The sequence below is a fragment of the Cornus florida genome, unplaced genomic scaffold (assembly GCF_030987335.1).
Source record: "Cornus florida cultivar Cherokee Brave unplaced genomic scaffold, ASM3098733v1 CherokeeBrave_3.0.0_Hap2_Chr06, whole genome shotgun sequence".
Taxonomy (NCBI): domain Eukaryota; kingdom Viridiplantae; phylum Streptophyta; class Magnoliopsida; order Cornales; family Cornaceae; genus Cornus; species Cornus florida.
The window spans coordinates 60,831,133-60,854,392 of NW_026775576.1; the positions used below are offsets into that span (position 1 = coordinate 60,831,133).

General features: G+C 33.0%; 1 long non-coding RNA gene across 1 annotated transcript; it reads right to left on the reverse strand.

The window, feature by feature from the left end:
- Window positions 1–2,784: 2,784 nt before the first annotated feature.
- Window positions 2,785–10,479, reverse strand: LOC132311659 (uncharacterized). Its single transcript, XR_009483076.1, has 3 exons — window positions 10,286–10,479; window positions 5,227–5,347; window positions 2,785–3,016 (listed from the first exon to the last, which is right to left on the reverse strand). It is a non-coding gene; the product is annotated as an uncharacterized LOC132311659 (long non-coding RNA).
- Between the last annotated feature and the right edge of the window lie 12,781 nt (window positions 10,480–23,260).

Sequence of the window (23,260 nt, forward strand, 5' to 3'; positions counted from 1 at the left end):
AAAAATTTAAAGAGTAAAAAAAAATATAAAAAGATAATTTTAAAAATCACAAAATTTCAGGGAAGCACTGAATTGGCTCCTAGTTATGCACAGTATCGTAACTGACACTCAAAGTGCTTCTGTGGGTGGTAGGAGTCTTATGGATAATATTGAAAGCGACCGATTTCTTCTCCACCTTTTTAGTATTCAAAGCCATTAACTTTCCCCATACACACACTGTTTGGTCCTTTGCTAACAGTTTACTTACTCGCACCATAACTTACAATCTTAGTCCCACTTTTTGTGTTTTGAAAAAAAATAAAAATTTCTTATATATATATATTTTTAATTTTAATGTTCAAGACTAGCATAAGATTGCTCCGTGTATAAAAAATCATTTGAATTGTTAAATGGTAAATTTGGTTTTATTTTTTTACGATTTTATTCAATTTATATTTTAAAAATATAGAATAATTTATCAATAGTTTGATTTCGACCAAATCAAACAAAATTATTAGTATAATCATTATTTAATACACTTAGTATATAATAAAAAATATTTTTAAAAAAATATTTTAATTTGAAAGTCATGAATTCAAAATAAGAAATTTTACCGATTTAGTAAAATTTTAAAATATAGTTTATGTTTAATGCATTTTCAAAATACAATTTATATTTGCTAGTGATTCTTTTAAACATGCTCAAAAGAGAGACTTATGACACTAATAAAATATTGTAGTTGAATTGTGTTATACGATCCCACGACATTTGTGGAACACAATTTTTATTTCTCGTATTGTGTTTCATAAAAAAAAAATTATTCACTATTTTATATAGTGTGTGTACTCAAGATAGAAAGTGATCATTAAACTCATAAATTAGTAGTGAAAATATATATTAAGGAATTTAGAAAGGAGAAATATGCCGGAAAGAAGAGGAAAGGGATCTATCTTTTTTGTGTGTGAATTGACCAAGTTTTGACTGACAGAATTACTGGTTGATACCACATGGGCGGGTCAAACACGTCATGAAAAATATTACTAGCTTTTACATCGCCTTTTTCTATACTCTCCAACAGTAATGTACCAATGCCCTTTCAGTTTCACACTTGTCTTGGCATTCCTCTCTCTATTACACACACGTATTGGCTATCTAGCCTGTCTTGGGGATAAGGCAAGTCCACATAGACCTTTAGTAAAAAAAAAATATAGAGGGCAATTTAGGCATTTTAGTTCAAAAATATTTTAGAAAGACTTTTGTGAATATTTTTAGAGATCTAATGAAAAACTATTTTGTGAAATTGAGTAATGTTTTAGAAATGTAAATTTTGAACTATTTTATGTTTTTAGTGATACGAAAAAGAATGAAACCTGTCCTTGATATTGCAGCTACTTTGTTTTTCTTAGTTTCTCTAAGAAAAACAAAAAATTAAAGTTGTTTAAAACAAAAATAGTTAATTAAGTAATGAAATTTTTAGAACTGAAGTTTTTAAATAAGAATTAAAATATAAATATTTTTTAATTCTTAATGTTTAGCATTAAGTAACAAGTGATAACAAGTGATATCTCTGTCACAAAAAAGTTATTCCATGTACTTACCATTTTCAGTAATACTTAAATTACATTATCAAATGCACTTAATTGAATAAGCACTTAATCCATTCTGTATTAAGCGTTAAATTGAGTTATCAAATAGTATAAGGGGTCCATTTGGTATGCGTTGTGTTCTCAGACATTTTGTTTTAGCTTAGAACAGAACAAGTGTGTTGTAATAGAGTGTTTTGAGATGAGAACAAAATATGTTTGGCGACGAAAATTTGTAGTGAAAATTTTGGAACAGAAACATGGTAAAACATGTTTGGCAAGATATTTCGTTTCAAGAAATATGAGAACAAAATATGTTTAGCTGAGTAAAAGTGTAGCTAAAATCACTGAAATAAAAACATGAAATATGTTTGGTAAAGAGTGTTTGCATCAATACATTATTTATAATTTTATTAAATATAAACTAAAATTTAATTATTGTATAATTTTACTATAAAATTGATATAACTTTTAATAATTTTTTTTTATGTTAGTTTTTTAAGTTTTAGTTTACAATATTTTATATCTAATCTATAAAAACTAATAAAATTTATTATAAATTGTAAAATTTATGAATGTTGCATATTGTTTTGACAATTGTAGAATACATTGTTTCAATATCGAACTGAAATAAACTTTCAACATATTACACATTACATGAGTTTGAAGATATTACAGACATGAGTTTCATAAATATTAAATCCATTGTTAACACTTGTCAGTAGTCACAATAAAAGTTCATGAAGTAAAATTGAACTAATATATTACATCATTTATCAATAACCACAATAACCAACAATAACATGAGCAATAACATAAATAATATATTTATTGTAAGACAACAACAGCCACCATAGATAATGTAGTTTTGCCTATTTTGTTGAGCTTGCATAACAACGACTACACCCTCCAACTCTTGCTCCACATGACTACCCACTTGAAGATGTTGGTGCATGTCATCCAACCATATAAATGAACGAGCATGTGACTAAAATATCAAAGACTTGTATATTATTATAATGCCCATGTGATAATAACATGTGTAATGTAAAAAATTATTAATGCAAAGGATTGTATACTGTAACACCCCCACATTTTCCACGCATAAGTTGATCAGGCTTATACACAAAAAACGAGGGATATCAAAAACAATTGGCAACATACAAGCATGGAATACAAAATGATAATAATAAAAGAATTTAGACAGGAAAGGAACACTAAATAATACAACATCCATCCATCCTTTATTTAATACAATACTCCATTACAACTTGGAAATCCTATGTCAAGGATCCCTAAATATAAATCTGAGAGTTCAACGTCAAAAGTAAATAAAAACTGAAACTGAAGTAATACATAAAACTTCTACCTTGAACTAGATCGTAAGAGTAGATGAGTTCGGATGGTGGTCCCACACTGCTAACCTCAACCTTGGAACGGGTACTGACCGTATCCTGAAATAACAACAATGGTGGGTCATCCCCACGAGCAAGTCCTCTCTACTGTGACCCAAATCAGATAATCAAATAAATTAATCATTATGAATTGGATGAGTACTATATCTGTATACATCCTAAGGGAACTACCCAATGTATAATATGACCTCAACCAGAATAGACGGTGATCACTTAGACTCACACTAGGTGGTTAAGTGTCTCCTTTCCCTACCCGGAAAATCAGCTATTATATATGGTACACGGTACTGACAACACAGACTGTAAAGACTACACAGTAGTAACGCATCTCCATGTATAAATGAATATACTGAGCATATCAATTAGGCAACACATGCCAACAATATTAATAAATATACCGAGTATGTCAATTAGGCAACACATGCCAATAATATTAAACCACATACCCCAACAGCCACACATCTGTCTATCGCAACGAATGCATAAGGTATAAATGAGTCTAAACTTATTAACCAGCTCACATGGTTCTATATGGCAATACATCCATATAATATAAATGCGACATAATTTAAACAGTCCATTTATTCTCTGAAATGCACACAGCATAATAATCATGGTTTATATATGATTAACAGTATAAACATCCCATAATATATAATGGATAATTTACATGACTAACCATGGAATCGTAACATTAATGATTAAATACCATTTAATAACACAATTAGTATATGACGGTGTTATTAAATTAATCACATTCATTTAATAGCGATCCGTACTGTAAACGGGGCAATTAATGTTTGGAAATATTAATCGGCCATAATAATAGTTAACGGGTAATAAAATAATAATTTCGTAACCCGTTAAACCTGTAAATACCGACACCGGCCCTAAAAACATAGTTTAAGGTTCTGGAATTTACAAAACAGGCCCTAGGGGTATTCTGGTCATTTCCAGTAGCTGCAGGGGTCCCACACGCACCCCCACGCGCCTCCCAGAGGTTCCCCACGCGTAGCCCTAGGTTTCCCACCCGTTCACGCGCCCATAAGCGCCGCCACGCGCGTGTGGCATCGTCCACGCGCGCGTTGAAGGCTCCTGCAGACGTGGCGGATCCTAATTCGTTGGTTGCATGTGCTTTGCTGCAGGCGCGCTACACCGGATCCATCTATCATCTTACACCTAATCCAACGGTTATTGATCCGGGTGTATCGCGCTAACATGGACCGCGATGCACCGGATCAATCTAACACTCCCAATGGCCAGGATGTGCGCGCACACCAACCTGCAGTACGCCGCATCACATCGGATCCCTCCGGTCATCTCCCCCATTGCCGGCGACCGAAAAACTCGCCGAAAGGTCGCCGGAAATTGCAGAAACTTACCGGAAAATTCTAGAAAATTCTAAAAAAAATCCCAAAGGCCATAATAATTATTTTTAGCTATATTTTGATTACATAGGCCATAAAATAATTATCTACCACCTTTAATAATTAAAATTTCCTTTCTTTAATAAATAAAAAATTAATTTAATAAATTTCCTAGCATGATCTCTAAGCTCTATAATTATTTAAATAATCTAAACAATTAATTTATGAATTCAAAGGGGAATAGTAGATAATAACTTGCCTTTTAGGATTTAAATAAATCCGTCGGTGGCGCGAAATCGGATAAAATTGCTTACACCGGTACCAGCTTCTTGCTCTCTCTCTTTCTATTCTTTTCCACACTTGCAGAATAGCCCACAATATTATTTCTTACTTCTACGTATGTGAACTAATCCATGGTAGCAACATATATATATATAACTAACTTATATAATATAAATATTAAAATGTCAATTTTCCATTAACTTTCCACCTTCCCATCTCCCTACCTATATCACATTAAGCCAATGGCCCTAAGTCCCCAATTAACCATAAATGAAATCATCCTATTCAAACATACATCATGACTTTGTTTTAATAAGATCATTAATATTATTTCTATTATTATCCTTATAATTATTATATTATTATTATTATTATTATTATTACATAAGAATACATTATATCATAATAATACTTTATATCACAAATATAGTACTTTAATTAACTAATATTGCTTAATATAAACATAATCAATAAATAAAATTATTAATAATAATACATGCACAATTAAATGAACTCAATATAATAATGGTAAAGAAATCTACATATTAATTAATTTAAATAAACTAAACTCTTTAATAAAATACGGGGTATTACATATACCTCCTAAGCTGGACATCTATAGATGGACGTCCATAATTCTTTGAAATTCCAGCCGTATAAAGATTCATTCGACCCCTTCCACATGCACAAGGTGGCCCGTCACCCTGTATCTTATACATGACTGCATATATAAGTGGTAAAATGTGTAATGTATACTTCGTACAAGTAATTACATTTATCCAAATCGTAACAAAAGAGTTAAAATAAAGTAGTTATTACAGTTATCCAAATCTTAAAAAAAAAAGTTAAAATATACTTGGTACAAATTATTACATTTATCAAAAGGGTAAAAAAAAGTTAAAATAAAGTAGTTATTACAGTTATCAAAATCCTAACAAATAGTTAAAATAAAGTAGTTGTTACAGTTATCCAAACATGATAAACATCTAAATACAATTTCAAGGGTGCTGAATTGTATTCCATATAGTATTAGCAATATGATCACGTAAAATATTCATTAGTCGTGACCGAGACTACGACACATTAACCTGAACATCATCATTCTCATCTTCAAATATTTCATCTATCAGCGCCTCCATAGTTGCATCATCAAATATTGTATCTACTTGCGCCTTCTTTCTTATAAAGTTGTGAAGTATGCAGTAGGCTAAAACAATAACAACCTAAGCTTTAAACTTATATGGGGGCATTTGCTTCAAGATGGGGAATCTCATCTTAAGCATCCTAAAACAACGCTCAATGATATTTCACAAGACAAGTGCCTATGATTATATGTTTCCTCTCTACCTCAGGGTTGCTTAGAAGCTTTACGGTACCCTTGGAAGTGGTACCGTTTACCCCTGTAGGGAGCCAAGAAATCCGGTTGATTGGCTTATCCAGAGTCTACCAAATAATATTTTCCTGTCATTTTACAAACTATAAACAATTGTACCATTATATTTAAAATAACTATTACAAAATTGTAGGAAGTATGACATTTACCGCCTGGAGACTGTGGGAAATGCGTATCCTCATTATTAATGGTCTCGTTCAATATCTTAGAATCATTAGCAGACCCCTCCCATTCTGCTACAATGTACATGAACATCATATCAAAATCACAAACAACTATTACATTTTGTGTGGTATTCCCCTTCCTACCACGAAATGGTATTTGCTGGTTCACAGGCACGTTCGCATGGATATGAGTTCCATCAATTGCGCCTACGCAATTCCTAAAAAAAGGGTAGTATTTTTTTTACTTCCTTATATGGTTAGGAACTTGGATTAAATCTAGGGAGACAATAATCTTTTTCCCTAAATCACACACTTTTTATAAAATCAAATGGAAGTGTTTTGAAATTGTATAGGTAGAGTGTTGAAATCTTTCTGCTACCACACGATTCTTTTCATTGTGAGCTAAAATAAGCAAGAATATGCCAACTTGTTCATAAACACTTACACCTTTAGAGTCTTTTAACCCTAATGACCTAAGCTCCCCATATAACTTCAAAAAAACAGGGGTGGACATCTTAAAGTTTTTAAAACATCTACTTCCATGCCCGTTCAAGATCTCTAATATATATGTTTCCCCTCTTAAAATTGAATCCCTACAAGGTTGTTTATGGTAATGTTTTATATAGTAATCCAACATACATGCCATTATGATGACACATTCATTCTCATCATCATCATCATACAACTCAATGATTGTCCTAATCCATCTGTATAATACAAAATGTAAGAAATGACATAAATTATAATCATCCCAAGCCAAATACTAAATAAGAAATTAAAGTAAGACAACAAATAAAATCATCTCAAGCGAAATACTGATATTGTCATTACAATCATACCAAACCAAATACTAGTGCACTTAATATTACAATCATTCAAAGTCATAACAAAACCAAATAAGAAATAAAAGTAACACACCAAATAAAGTATACTTAATAGTACAGTCATCCAAAGTTATAATAAAAGCAACACACTAAATCAAAGATTCATGATCCAACCAACCCTCTTATCATCAGGAAGGTCATTCAGAAAGAAATCCCTCCAAACTTCATCATTACGTAACATCTGGGTGACCTTAGCATATTGTTTCATATCAACGCCCTCCAACCGATTCAAAATAATACAACATAACTTAAAATCACCTTTTGTCTTATCCGGAGAATTTACTTCAACCTGATATTCCTCTACAACTGTTTTTATATTAGCTGATGAAGCTTCTTTTATTACCTTTTCAATTCGACCACATTTCATGTTAGCATTGTCTTTCATTTGCACCATGACATCGTTCATTGTGGAGGAAAAACTCTCTTTCTTTGATTTCTTACCACGAGGTTCAGGAGAAGGGCTGATCTCATGACCGTCTAACTCAACTAAATCATCAATTTCAAATAAGCTATGTATGGCTGCATGGTGTGAGGGGGCTTGGTTGATAATGGGTGGATTAGTCGAAGTATGGACATGTGCACCTATAGTGTGTATGCCTCCAAATATAGTGGTAAGCTTGTCAAAATGCTTGCATCCCTTCTTTCGAAACTTACCAAATTGGTTATTCACTTACAAATTATTAAAGTACTATTAATATTAAGTTTAGTCTACGTTTGTAAAATCAACATACATTTATTTGAATAACTAACCTTCATTAACCTATGCCATCTTTCATTTTCAACAATAACCATGCCCGTCTTAGCATTGTATCCTATGCTTGTTTCTGCTAACAAACTCACAAAGGTTTTGTACTCTACCCTCACATGGTTGAATTTGCTCCTAAGTTGTTTCGGTGCATACTTTTTCCCTGTACGGATCCTCATGCATTCTACTATATTCTTTCAACCAATTGTGCTAAAAGTTTCTGTAGTCTGATTACTAGTGCTCACTTCTTCCTCCATACAAATGATGAAAGCTTTGAGCTGAGAATCATCCCATACTAGTTTTGCATCATCGGTATTATCTGTAAGGTTCTCTATTTCTTCTCCCACCACATTGTCACCATTAATATCCATCTAATTACATAGTTTTAATATGAATGGGTTAAAAGGGTGATTAATCAAATTCATAAACTCATGTTTCATCATTCTAGCAGTACACAAGTCAAGAAGTCACAATGGGTGGATCATATATGCTAGTCTCAGCAGCAACAAGATAACAAATATGTCTAAGCAACATTTTAAAATCCATAAAGGAATTCCACCATTCTCACAATTCATTTCCATCTAATTAGACTTATAACTAAATACATGGGTTATAAAACTGAAATTAGATTAGATTGATCTACCCAATAACCTAAGTTTTCAAGTAGAACAGACAACCATCTCTGCATGATAGTTCAACTCAGTGCAGGTTAGTGTTGCCTGTAAAGGGATTTACTATTTTTCTGGTACATTGTTTTATTTTATTTTAAACTTCTATAAAAGCTTAGAATTTAGCCTGCAATGGTTAAAACCACAGCTTGATCTACTTCAGGTTCAATCTAGTGCATATACAAGCTCTGTCAAACACATCTTTCTAAGTCCTGGTGGCTACAAAATCTAGACCCTCACAATTTACATATACATATATACACACAAGTATATGCACTATATATATAAATAAAATACACACATGTCATCTATATCAACCCATCTAACTCCCATCACTACATTCAGATTTTATCAAGGACTATAATTTCAATTCATAACAAAACCACTATAACCCACACACACACACACAGGGATGAACACTACACAGGCCATGAAGGAACATGTTGCAAATCTCATTAAAATGTGGTTGAAATGCTTCTATATTACAACTAATATGAAAAAAAAAAGTAAAAAAAATAACTGCTCTCACTTAAAAAAGAGGGCAGTTAATGAATAAAGTAAAATGATATATTAATTCACATACATATATATGTAGAGAGAAGTTACATACATGACTAGTTCTGCTAATAGATTTAAGTAAAATTGTTTGTTTAAAGAAGAGATTAATGATTGTAGAATTATTAATTAGATTGCTTAATGACATAATTTCATTATGGAATTGTAATAAAATACTAACCGGAACTGAATAATAATAATAATAAAGAAGAAGTTTGTGCAACAAAAGTAATTTTTACTTGTTTTAGCTACTGTATATATATATATGTATATATATGTAGATATATATATTGTAATATCTTTCCATCTTACGACTTATATGTATTAAACCATAACAAAATTTGCCACACAATAATATTCAAATTGTTACCATTATGTTCAACTGCATCATAATATACCATGAATCTTCTCACTAAACCATCTACATTAATCGAACATTTTTTAATCAAAACCAAATTGATTACTATCCATAAGTAATCAATAATCCATAAATTAATTAGAGGATGTATATGCATTAGATTGAACATGTCTGTTTGTTTATAAACTCAAACCAAATTGAATACTATTTTCTTTCTTCTCTTTTCTCATATATATATATATATATATATATATATATATATATATATAACACTTATAAGAAAGAGCTTGAGTTTCTTCTCCACAACATTAATCTACACTACTTAAATGGATATAGCATCCCACCAACCAAAAACAGTATTCTCAAACACATATGACATTCCTTCCTATGAGTATGATCTCAATGCATAAGACACGCTTCAGATAAATTTTCATAGAATAAAAAATTAATGCAGAAACTTGAAAAAGTAATTTAGAGACATACGATTCCATAATAAAGAAATACATTGTTGATCAAAGGAAAGCAATTAAAATTGACTCACACGATTATAACATCCTCTAATTAATTTATGACATAATTAAGTACAAAAGTTAGGAGATAGAGGCAGATAATTAAGGAATGGAATACATGGAACTTAATTGTCTGATAAAAATTAAAAAATATATCAAATAGGGTTTATTAGAAGACGAGTAGTACAAAAATTACGGTTTTTCTTAAATCGAACACATCAGAACAGTTTTTAGGTCGTTATTTAAGGAAAAAATTAAATAAATTAGGGCTTCTTTTTCAAAGTCGTTTACTTTCAACATAAAAGCTCAAATCGAACAATAATCAGTCAAAAACAGAGATAAGAAGTAAATTTTTTTTTGAAGAAATGGAAGGTTGCACAAACCTCGGTTGTTCTTTTAAGAGAATACGAAATCAGGGACTGATCGATGTCGTTTATGGTCGCAGAATGATTGTATCGCACTGATTTACCCTTTGAAACCGAATCGCCTTGGAATTGCCAGACGCTCACTGCTGCCTTAAACCCTAAAATGTTCCAACTTTCCTTTTATACGTGAAGTCAGAAGTTGGAATAAGTGGATTTTTGTAGCCTCCGCTACAGTATTGTAATGGCCTAAACAGTACTTGAAACATGCTCGAATACCATTTTGTTGTTTCATGTTTTGGCCCAAAAAATGAATTTGTTCTAGCACTATTGAACCAACACAGGCCTGTGCCAAGCATGTTTTGGGCCTCAATAGTGCTACTGTAGCGGGCCTAGAACACTACAACACAGAACAGAACACCAACCAACCAAACAGGCCCTAAGTGATGTCTCTGTCACTTAAAATTTTATCCCATTTTAAGTGATACTTATCATTTTAAGTAATATTCAAAGTGGCACTTACCATTTTCAGTTATTAAACGCATTTAATTGGATAAACGCTTAATCCATTCAAAATGAAGCGTTGAATTGAGTAATCAACACCTTAAATCTAGTATCATCCATTAGATTAAAACCTTCGCATCATTTTGAAACAACATTAACCCCATTCAAAGACATTTTTACTCTACAGTAAGCTTGGCTTAATTTGATAGTGCAATTATTGTGGGAGTTGTGACCCTTGACATTTTCTTAGGGAGGAGAAGTTGCTAACACTCATAAGAAGAGATGCTTTCTAGTTAACTGTGTAAACGCATTTTAAAATTCGTGAGTGCCAAAATGGCGCACTGCCACACAATATCTACATTGCATCGGGCGGGTCCTAACAAGAGTGGTTCTCATTTTTCATCAAACAGGCCATAGTGTCCCCACCAATAAAGATATATATATTAGTTTCGGTTAATTGATTTGTTAACGGAACCTTTTGTAATTGGTTATGAAATTTGAATATTTGTTATCCATGTTTGTATTATTTTATAAATTTTGAATAAAGAAGATATATATTTATAATTTTAATCTTTTATCATTAGTCATCGAGTATATGAGCTTGCCTTGAAGCCTTATACATAGTTAAGGATTTAAATTTTTCATCGTTTAGTTCGAATTTTTTTTATTGTTAACCAATTAGATTTTCAAATATTAGTATATCGTGCTTGTAATTCTAATCCTATTTTATTCGGTAAACAAGTTCTTATATAATTTAAGTAGGCCTTTGAAGAGATTCAAAGGCAAGGGTTGGTGAGATAGGTGAAGCTAAAATATTTTGAGACAATGAACCCCTGTGATATATATATAGAAAGGTAATTTGTGTAGTTTAGAATATGAATAGGGATATATTCATAATATTATTTATAATCGAGATGGGTGTTGTGTCAATAATAAATAACCACTCGCAATAGAACGAATCCTTATAGGATATCACTATAGAGAGAGGGTGTCGAACCACAAGGAGATGAGGATTTATGTTCAGCCTTTAATTAATTCCTATTGGTTCACAGGTAACTGGTTGAATTGTTTGTTTGGTTGTCACGATTAAAAACAGAAATTAAACTAAAATTAATCTAAATTAAACTAAGTGATCAGAAAGAAATCTTAGGGCTTTGACTTCACCACAATCATTATATTATAGTTAATTGTTTCAACTCTGGGGATTTAACAAATTATATTTTAAATGAATTGAACTCAATAACATTCATTCAATTCGGGTTTTAAAGAAAAATATTTTATAAAATTCAGTTAAATAACTTATCTGCGGTTAATATGGACTATCCACCTACCTACTCTAACTACTTTGCAAATAATCCATTTTTCCTAAGCATAGACTATGAAAACATTCTTTTATAAAAATATTGGAACACCATTATTTGACCTCTTTTATCATGTCCGGTAGGGCTCCGCCAGATACCGTCCAATAAGAATTGGTTGAGAATAGAGAACAAACAGTTATATCTAAGACAAGGTAATAACAATTTGTAATCTATTTAAAGCATTAAATCCAATTGAGTTGTCTCAATTACTCATAGTCATATAATCAAAAACATAATATACATTAAATAATTTTAGAGTTAAGAGCAATCAAACCATAATACTAGATTGGGTTACATCAGTACCCTAAGAGAGGAATTAGCTACTCATGATGATGCTGGATATCATCTGTGTTGGAGTCATCTCCATCGTCATGGACGACATTTCTCTTCTCAGGATTTTCACCTTTTAAGGTTGTGGAAACCCTAAAAGCCACCACCACAGTATTAGCCTTCTAAAATAATACGAGAAAAAAGGGACCTCTTCTATCAAGGCTGTGCCTTCTTTTATAGAAGAAAATAAAGGCTTAGTGGGCTTTTAGGTCTTCTGGCCCATCTAGGATGAGATACGACTTGTAAAGAGAGCAATCCCGTAACTTAAATCTGACATGTCATGGAAGGCTCGAGCTTTGGGAACAAAGTTCGAGCTTCTTTGGATTGGTGCTCGAGCTTCAAGGATTGGTGCTCGATCTTCACTTTGACACTTAGCCAAATTTCTTCAACTATTTTTTGAAGTGTCTTTTTTTTCAACACTTAGAACATTCTCGGGCTTCATCTCTTTTAACATTACTCGATCCAAGCTTCATGGGCTTGAGCACTAGGTACCAGGCTCGAGCTTTAGGTACTCAAGGCTCGAGCTTTGGGTAATAGTGCTCGATCCTTGAGGTTAAGCACGAGGCCCTCGGAGCTTAATTTTTCATTAAATTAACTCTTCAAATTTTGACGCCTTGTGCTCGAGCTTTATCAAGGCTCGAGCACCCTTGGTTAGGCTCGAGCACCCTTAAAATGTGCAATAAGAGTATGAGTGTGTAATGTGGCCAAGTTTTAAATTTATAAAAGCCACTACTACCTCTAACTAAAAATATAGTTAGGGTGAGTAGGGATCGTCCCAAGGGATTATAGGCATGCTTGCAATGGAAACAATGTATATAGTTAGTAGGTTGAGTGATCAAAATGTGGTGTGTTTGGTTGATTAAACTACAAGCTAAACTAAACAAGTTCAATGTAAAATAAGAAATTTGAATGAAATTTAGAGAAAACAAGAGAGTGAGGCCTTGGTGTCTAGAGGTCACCACTAAACATCACCATTCTAGACATTCAATGTATAATTAATGAAGGGAAACATGTGTTGCAATCTGAGAGTGGGTGATTGATTGTTTCAACAAGCATGGATGACTAATTAAGCATATATTATCTAAGCAACCTAGTGAATAGCACAATATATCAAACTAAGCCATTAATCCTTCCTTTAAGCTCACAATCCAAACACATCACATGGTTAGAGAATAATACTACTTGCATTCATAAGCATGGAACATTAAACAACAAGCATGGATTGTCTTCTCATCTAACAACTAAGGCAATTACACTACAACTAAGCTAAGGGCATAAAAATTAACTAAATAGACTAAGGGAGAGGCACAATTCATTAAGACATGAGTATGAACCATCAAATAAACCACAATAGTATTCTGTTAAGCACTATGCTTTGACAATCTCTAGATTCATAGCATTAACACACATAGACATGCATCAATAACACAAAAACTAGAGATAAACACATGAACATCTATTCTAGCATACATAGACATATGGATAGAATGAAATGATCAATTAGAAGTATTAAACCACACAAATCATTGAATAAACAAGATTCATATATAAAATAAATGTCAAGACAAGATTACAACACAAATCTTCTCAAAATACAAAGCATTAGAGTCCAGAAGGCATGCTTAGGGCTAACTCTAGCCCCAAGAAGATGTTTAGCCACTCATTGAAGTAGTCATCCAACCCTCAAGAGCTATCTCTATGGTAGGAATGACCTCCTTCTTAATGGAAACCCTAGAAGAATGGAAGAACTCCCAAGAATGTGTCTCTAGCCTCTCATCCTTTCCTTTCTTTCTCTTTGAGAATGTTTCTAAGTATGTGTGTATTGAAGATCTTCCAATCTCTGTGTAAAAATGGCTCAAAATCCTTATATAGAAGGCTCAAGTGTCACACCCAATGGTCTGGATTTGTGCACTAGGGTCTTTGCAATGATTGCACCATAAGACAACTTTTGATAAGCTGGAATTTGATTTAATTCGCACTTGAGAGAGTTCGATCGATCGAACTATGTTAAGATCGATCGAACTGAGGTGAGATCCATCGAATACTGCAGAGATCGATCTATCCTTGGTGGAGCCTTTTTGAATAAAGACAAATCTTTGAGATATTTTGGGATATTTTGGGAAAGAGACGAGAGTGGTAGGTGGGGTGGTAGGTGTGGATAAGATCGAATATTTTTGATCGATCGAACATGCTGAGATCTTTTGGATAAGGCCAATTGCTTGTATCCATCTTGAAGTGTCCAGATCGATGTTACTCTGATCGATCGAAGGAATATTGAGATCGATCGAACTTGCTGATTTCCATACTTTGCTTCATTTTCCTTCCACTTTGCTCATTTCTTCCATTCAGCTTGGGATTGCTTCTTTTAAGCTCTTATTTGGCTAAATTAACTTATTTTTGGGATAAGTACCTAAAAAGGGCAATAACACGAAATTAGTCTAAGACGGGAAATCAAGATAGATAAAGGTCCTAGAATACCTAAGCTTGAGGGGTTTAATTGCGCACTTTTCAGCGCTTATCAGTCTCGTTAAGGGTATGATAATGTGAAAACCTATCGGATTGGAATAAATTTGTCAGGTTTTGTGGCTCGAATTCGGTGTGCGAGTAATGTTCTAGTATAAGTGGTTATGATTGAATTAGTTCAACTTTTTCTTGAACCGGTTGGACATGCAACCCTAATTGAACCAGTTCAAGAAAATTGAACTAATTGGATGTGCAAGCTAGAAGATTGCTATTTAAGAGTTGAAAACTGATATGGTAATTCTTTATAGGCAACTTAAGGAATACTTGTCCAACAAAAAATTGGGTTTGAAGACTCTATAAATAGAGATAAGTGTGAGAGGTTTAGAGAGAGATAAGAGAAAAGATGTAAGGCGTTTAAGGGTGAGTGTTATGAGGAGAAGGGAGAGTATATGCCTGAGTGTATAGATTAACCTCGAAAAAGATAACGAGTGAGTGTGTGGGGTTTTGACATCTGGTTGTATATTCTCTTTCTTGATTCATAATAGTGAAAATCTTTCTCTCCATGGACATATCCCTAGAGTTGGGTGAACATATAAATATATCATGTTATGTACGGATGGGTATGATTGTTATCTTCATATATGCTTATGTTAATATAATGTGATGATGCTTCCGATGTGTGTAATGAAGGAGGGATTTAGCTCTCAACAATAGACGAATGTTGAGTGGATTAGAGGGTGTTAATATATTCCCAACAACTGAGGCGATGGTGGGTCAGAGCCCGTGGTTAGTCCTAAAGATCAAAGTAGAAGATTGGTACAAAGATTGTCAGAGAAGAGGATGATCCTAATGTACTATGAAGATTTAATTAGAGTTGATAATGACACAAAAGTATAAAAATAAGTGTGAAGACACAAGCACATGAGGAACAAGTTTTGGGGACAAGTCAGAGAGTGGGTGCTAATTCTCAAGATATGGTGAGTATGGTGTAAGGAATGAAGGGGTTTGCTCTAAGCCCAATAAAGAACAATTAAGAGTGAAGAAAAATTATTTGTTACTTTGAGCCAAAAAAGTAATTGAAGAAAATAGGTTTAAAGATTGGTGGGTTTTCATGCATAAGCAATTAAGCACCAATGGGAAGAACAAAAGAAATGGGTAACAAAAAAGTTGAAGGAAAGAAGATGGAAGAAAAATAAGCATGATGGAATTTGAGAAAAAATGGAGATTGGTAGAGTGTTTCTTAATTTCATTATAGTGTTTGGTTCAAGGTAGAGAGATCTTCATTTGAAGTAAATCTACGAGGAGACCTTTATTCAAGGAGGAGCTATAGAGGGGCACGGAAAGACCGAATTTAAGCCAAGGTAGAGATTGTTGGGTTGTGTGGCTCAAATTCGGTATGCGAGTAATGTTTTGGTAGAAGTGGTTATAATGGAACTAGTTTAACTTTTTCTTGAACCAGTTGGACATGCAAGTCCAATTGAACCCGTTCAAGAAAAGTTGAACCAGTTGGAGGTGCAAGCCAAAAGACTGTTATTTTGTAGTTAAAAAAATGATATAGTAACTCTTTGTAGGCAAGTTGGGGAATACTTGTCCAATAAGGAATTGGGTTTGAAGACTCTATAAATAGAGATAGATGTAAAAGGTTTAGAGAGTAAGAAGAGAGAAAAGATGTAAGGAGTTTAAGGGTGAGTATTGTGAGGATAATATAGAGTATGTGTAATTCCCGTGTATTGTGAGAAGAATAGAACCTATTCAAGAAGAGTCGAACTAGTTGGATGTGCATAGACATAGAGAGAATTGTGATAAGAATGTTCTATTAAGATCGAAAAGATGACAATTTGATTGCAAAGTCCTTTACAGGTATGGTATCACACACACACACACACATACACACACACACACACACACGCACACATATATATAAAGAGATAGACTTGCTCGCAGTAGCGTGGGAAAACGGGAATTTGGGAGTAAGGGCAGCTGGTGGCTTGTCGGTCATGTTGGATAGTGGGAGAGTGGAAATGTGGGAACGATAGCTGCTGGCAGCTAAGGGTAGGGTTGGGGAGGGGAGGGGAGGGGAGGGGAAGGGAAGGAAGGAAGGAAGAGGTTGAAGAAAACTATTTTAGGACCAGAAATTTAGAAGTGTAAAAATACAAGAAACCAAACGCTGGAGAATTTCAGCGTAATCCTCCTACACTAAAGGAGTTTAAATTTTGTAATACCCCTGATTTTTAGAGCATTTATTTATTTATTTTAATTGCATTTAATTTAATTATTTGGCTATTTGTTTGTGTAGATTAGTTAATTATTTAATTGTTCTGTATTATTTAATTGATTATGTGGTATGATGTGATTATTAGTTGTTGGTTGTGTAGTTAGTTTAATTATTTAATTTTAATGTTTATTTATTTACTTAAGTTGCCTTATTTATTTTTTTGTAAGTATGGATTGGGATTGTAATGGCTGGGCAATTGAGTTAGTCTTGGACTACTTGGAAGAAGCCTAGATGGGTTTAGATCATAGAACGATGGTTATGTTTACGTGTGTGTGTATGTATGTATATATATATATATATATATATATATATATATTGTGTATTATTATTATTATTTTAATGCACAATTAGTTTTCCTAACGTAGCAAGGGTTAGGGTTATAATTATGGCTGTACTATAAATATGTATGTATTAGTTGTAGTAGAGGCTTTTTGTTAATACGTGAGATTAAGAAAAGAAGAAAAAAGGCACAGAGAAAGAGAGAAAGGAGGGACAACCAGATAAAGAGAAGAGGAAGAAAGTGACCAGAGCACGAGAGGTTGGCCAGAGATAGCTTGAAGGTCGCCAAAATTGGAGAAGACAATCGAAGAAGTAATAGATTGTTTTTGATCCGAAAATCAAGAGCCAAGTTTTATGTTCTACTTTTTCCCTTTGATCCTTTACTTTCTGCATCTTTAAGTCGACTTTAGTGGATTTAAACGGATGAATTAAATCTATTTTTATGTTTTAATTAGGTTAAAATTTACTTATATATGTGTGTTTATAGAAAACTGGGTCTTGTAAATTGATGCATGGAAACTTGGATTTGAATTGCTCTAATCATGTATAATTGCTTCATATTAATATTGGGAGTCAAGTAAGACATAGAAGCATGTTTTAGGACCATAATGATGAATTTTCAGACTTAAAACGGACCTGCCAAGCTGGTTCTAAGAACCAATGCTTGAGCATTGTACACCTGATTTGCCCCAAAAGTTTTCTGAATGGCCCTGAATTGATATATAAAGGTCCCGAACATGTTCTTACGACTTGGAGACAGTGTTATACGATTTTAATTGCATAAACCTTATTTATGCTTTTATTATTCAAGATTTGATTAATTATTAAGTTATAAATTGAACCTTTGAGACATTTAAATTTTGTAATTAAATGTATTAGCATGATTTATGATTTTAATCATATTAGTTGTTGTAATTATGATCTATAAGCATGATCCATGACTGTACTTTACGGTTTACCATTGTTAGATGTAGTTTGATGTGTTTAACATATATTTGTGACGGGATCATTGGGATAGCCATTAAGTTAAGCTCTTTGATATTTTGCGTCATTGTTAGTTATGGTCTGATGAATTGATGAGTATAGGTGGACTGGTAATAAGTTAAATCCATTCTATTTTATGTCATTGTCAGGATATGGCTATGTGATGCGTGTAATGTGGATGAGTTGGCTAATAAGTTTAAACTCATTCTATGTTGTGCCATTATCGAGATATGGCTACGATATTTTACAGGTGTGTGTATCATTGTTGGGATATGACTATGATATATATATATGTGTGTGTGTGTGTGTGTGCGCGTGCGCTCTGATATAAGTTTGAGGTCTCGGGATCAGTGGTTAGGATTGAGGCGTATATTGCCGACAGAGATGAGTAGTTGGATATAAGAGATGTGTGGGCCTTAGTAGAGGGAGACTCTTAACCACCTTGTGTGTAATTTTTCTTGGGATACCCATTATCCAACTAAGACCGCCCTATAGTCCAATGAGTGTCTTAGTGTGTATATATATATGTATCGACTATGTAGATATTGTATGGGTTGGTTAGGGATGTATCGTTTATCGGTTATCTGATTGGGTTATAGTGAAAAAAGCTTGTTTGTGGGTCTGATCCATTATTTATTTTTCAGGTCCACATCAATACCAGTCTTAGAGTTATTCGTACAGAAAGCTGGGACATTATCCCAGCTTTCTGTTATTTTCAGACTTAGTAATTATTTATTATTTCAGTAGACGTTATTTTAGTTCTGGGATTTTTATTAGGGGTCCTTGATATACAGATTCCCGAATTGTACTTTGGATGTTGATTTTGGTATAAGAGGATTATGATTATTATTATTATTTAGTTTTTCCTTTCAGCGAATATTTATTTATTCTTATTATCTATTTATATTTCGTGCTTGTTTTAAATATTAATTGTTTGATATCCCCCGATCTTTGGGTGAGGACTAAATTAACCCACGCTCGAAAATTGGGGGTATCACAAATTCTAATGAGATACACATCCTCGGGTAATTGATTTTACAACAACTATTCAAATATTCAAATTTAATTCACGTATCAGATTTTCTCTGATACCAGAATCATTCAAATTCTAAAATTCAAAAGGGAAACCTCATCCATTAGAGATATTATCTCTTATATTCCCCCTCAAACTTGGTCGAGGTGATTGCCAAAGGTCGAGTTTGTTTCGTAATTCACAAAAAGGACGTCAAGACAAAGGCTTAGTAAATATATCTGCAACTTGGCCATCAAAAGAGACAAAACATGTGAATAGTTGTTTGAACGCTACCTTTTCACGAACAAAATGATAGTTAATTTCCACATGCTTTGTGCGAGTATGAAAAACAAGATTGATAGTCATATACAATGTAAGCATGTTGTCACAAAAAAATGCAGGTGATTAAGAAAGATGCAATCCAATATCACAAAGGATAAAAGAAATCCAAGTAAGTTTAGCTGGTGTTGATGCAAGGGATTGATATTCTGCTTCAGCACATGATCGGGATACGGTAAGTTGCTTTTTGGCAATCCATGAGATACAATTGTTACCAAGACAAGTGCAATACCCAGTAGTAGATCACCGACTAAGCAAACATCCGGCCGAGAATGCATCAAAAAAATATTTAAATTGAGGGAGTTCTTTGAAAGAATACGAATACCATAGTTGATAGTTCCATGAATATAGTTCAAGATTCTTTTGACAAGTTGAAAATGGAAATTGGTTGGTTGTTGCATGCACTGACAAACAAAATTGACACTATAACAAATGTCAGGCTGAGTGAAAGTTAAGTATTGTAGTCCACCAATAATGCTACGATATATGTGAGGGTTTTAGAATAGTGTCTTTGTGACGTTCCGTATTTTTTAGTATTTTTTTTTATTTTTCGTATTTATTTGTTTTGATGCCTCATTTTGCATGTCGGGCATCGTTTTGAGTGTCGTGTGGGTCTCGAAGCTTACTTAGGGCATTTATTCAAGTTTAGAATTCTTAGAAATGCATATCAGATCATTTTTTCATTTTTTGAATATTTTGTTCGAGTCCAGTGTGGGCCCCCAAGTTCGAATTTTTCATGCTCGGGTAATCTTTTTTAAGTCCATATGCTTTTCATAATTATTATATGGTGCATATTTATGTGTGTATGGGTTTGAATGTACAATTGTGACATGTATGTGGTAAATATTTCATGTAATGGGCAATTTTACCATTTTATGGGTCAAGTAGATCCCACTTTGACTAAAGCATGTGAAAAGAGGCAAGATAAGTCATTTTTTTCTGCACTTTCTTTCTTTCTTTCTCGAGCCGTGACTAGCCTTCTCTCTTTATATATTCTCCCTCTCTCTAAAAGTCACCATTTTAGCACACAAAACCTTTGATTTCACCTAGTTCCAATTGGAATTGATCTTTGCCAAAGAATGCAAAGCTGGAGAGCTCCATAAGGGATTCAATTTGATTGGAGCAAAGTTTCATTTGGTGGGCATTGGAAGTTTTGAAATTTAGGGCTTTTGGTCTCCAAGGAGGTAGAGTTGTCTAATTGTCAAGTTCCTTTAGTATTGTAAATAATTCCATGTTTTTCCCCTCTTTTTGCATGCAAATTTAATGATAATTACATTGTTGGATTCTAGGGTTCCATGTATGTAGAAAAAGTTGATAAATTGATGACATATGTGTGTTTATATGCTTATATTGTGTGTAAAATTGTGAACAAAATGCTATTTAATGTGTTATTTGATGAACCTTAGGACTAATGTATACTAGAATGATGTGAAGATGTGATGATAACATGCTACCTGTTTAAATAATCATCAATTGATGCATGCTTATCAATTGAAGATTATAGCAAACATGAATTGTCTATAACATCGAGAAATTTTTGTTAAAAGTTAAATGGTTTTACATATGGCACATTTCATACACATGACATTGATGGCATTTTTATAAGCATGTGTGTAGAGGCATATGTGTGGAATATGGAAGGGATGTTATGTGAATTTGATAATTTTTGGAGAAAAGGTTTTCTCAAACCCGGTAGTTGGAGAGGTACCCCTGTGCCGATAGTACTAGTGTAACGACCCACTCCATCATATGGTATGATATTATCCGCTTTGGGCCTGAGTCCGCACGGTTTTGCTCTTGGGCTTCACCTCAAAAGGCCTCATACCAATTGAAGGTGACACACTTACATATAAGCACTTCACATTTCCCCTACCCAGGCGATGTGGGACTGTGCACCTGTAGCTCGCCAGTGTGGTAGCCTGACAGTGTCTCTCACACCCGCCCACGGCACACCCGCCCACAAGGTCATCACAATCCACCCCCCTTGGAGGCCCGACGTCCCCGTCGGCACACTTTCGGCTGGGTTAAGTTCTGATACCATTTGTAAAGACCCACTCCACCACATGGTATGATATTGTCCGCTTTGGGCCTGAGCCCGCACAGTTTTGCTCTTAGGTTTCACCCCAGAAGACCTCATACCAATTGGAGGTGACACACTTACATATAAGCACTTCACCTTTCTTCTACCCAGGCGATGTGAGACTGTGCACCCGTACCTCGCCAGTGTGGTAGCCTGACCGTGTCTCTCGCACCTGCCCATGGCACACCCGCCCACAAGGTCATCACAATAATGTAATACCCCTAATTTTAAAAGGATAGTCTCGGTATTTATTTATTTGTTTTAATTGTATTGTTAATTATTTAATTGATTATTTGACTAATTGCTTATGTGTTTAGTTGAATTAGGTATTACTTGATTATTTGATTATGTGTCTGTGTATTATTTGTATTTGTATATGTGTTAATTGTTTAATTAGATTATGTGCTTAAATGGTGTTTTGATTAATTGTAAATTAAATGTTTCCTTTTCTTTTATTATTTTATTTTATTTTTCTTTTATTATTATGGTTAGTAGTAATGAGCCAACCAATTGGGTCCCATGGACTATTTGGATAGGAGGTTGGATGTGTATGGATTACTACCCATGGATAGTTGTGTATGTATATATATATATATATATATATATATATATATATATTATATACATATATAAAAAAGGAAAGCAATTTATTAATTACTTTTATGGTAACTTGGGTAGTAATATTTAATCTGATGTATATGTTTTATATTTAAATAATAAAAATATACATAAATTTGATACGTGTTATGTTTTAAGTTACCTTATAATATTATGGTAACTTAAGTATTATTGGATAATCGATTAATAAATAATGGAATGCGTATAATTTATTTATTTAATAAACATATACATAAATTATACACGTAACATATTTTACTTACCTTTTTAATATATATAAAAGGGAAAATAATTTATTAATTACTTTTATGGTAACTTGGGTAATAATATTTAATCTGATGAATATGTTTTATATTTAAATAATAAAAATATACATATATTTGATATGTTTTATGTTTTAAGTTACCTTATAATATTATGGTAACTTAAGTATTATTGGATAATCCATTAATAAATAATGGGATGTGAATAATTTATTTATTTAATAAAGATATATATAAATTATATACGTAACATATTTTACTTACCTTTTTAATATTTTAATATATATATATATATATATTTAAGTTGACTTAGATTGTGAAAAGGGTTAGGGTTATTTTATTTAGCCTATAAATATATAGCTATAGGTTGTAAAAGGGGGTTAGAAATATTCACGGATATATTCTAGAGAAAGAGAGTTAGAGAGGAAAGAAGGAAAATGAAGGAAGGAGGAAAAAAATCCTGTAGAGAGAAGATTAAGGAAGAAGAA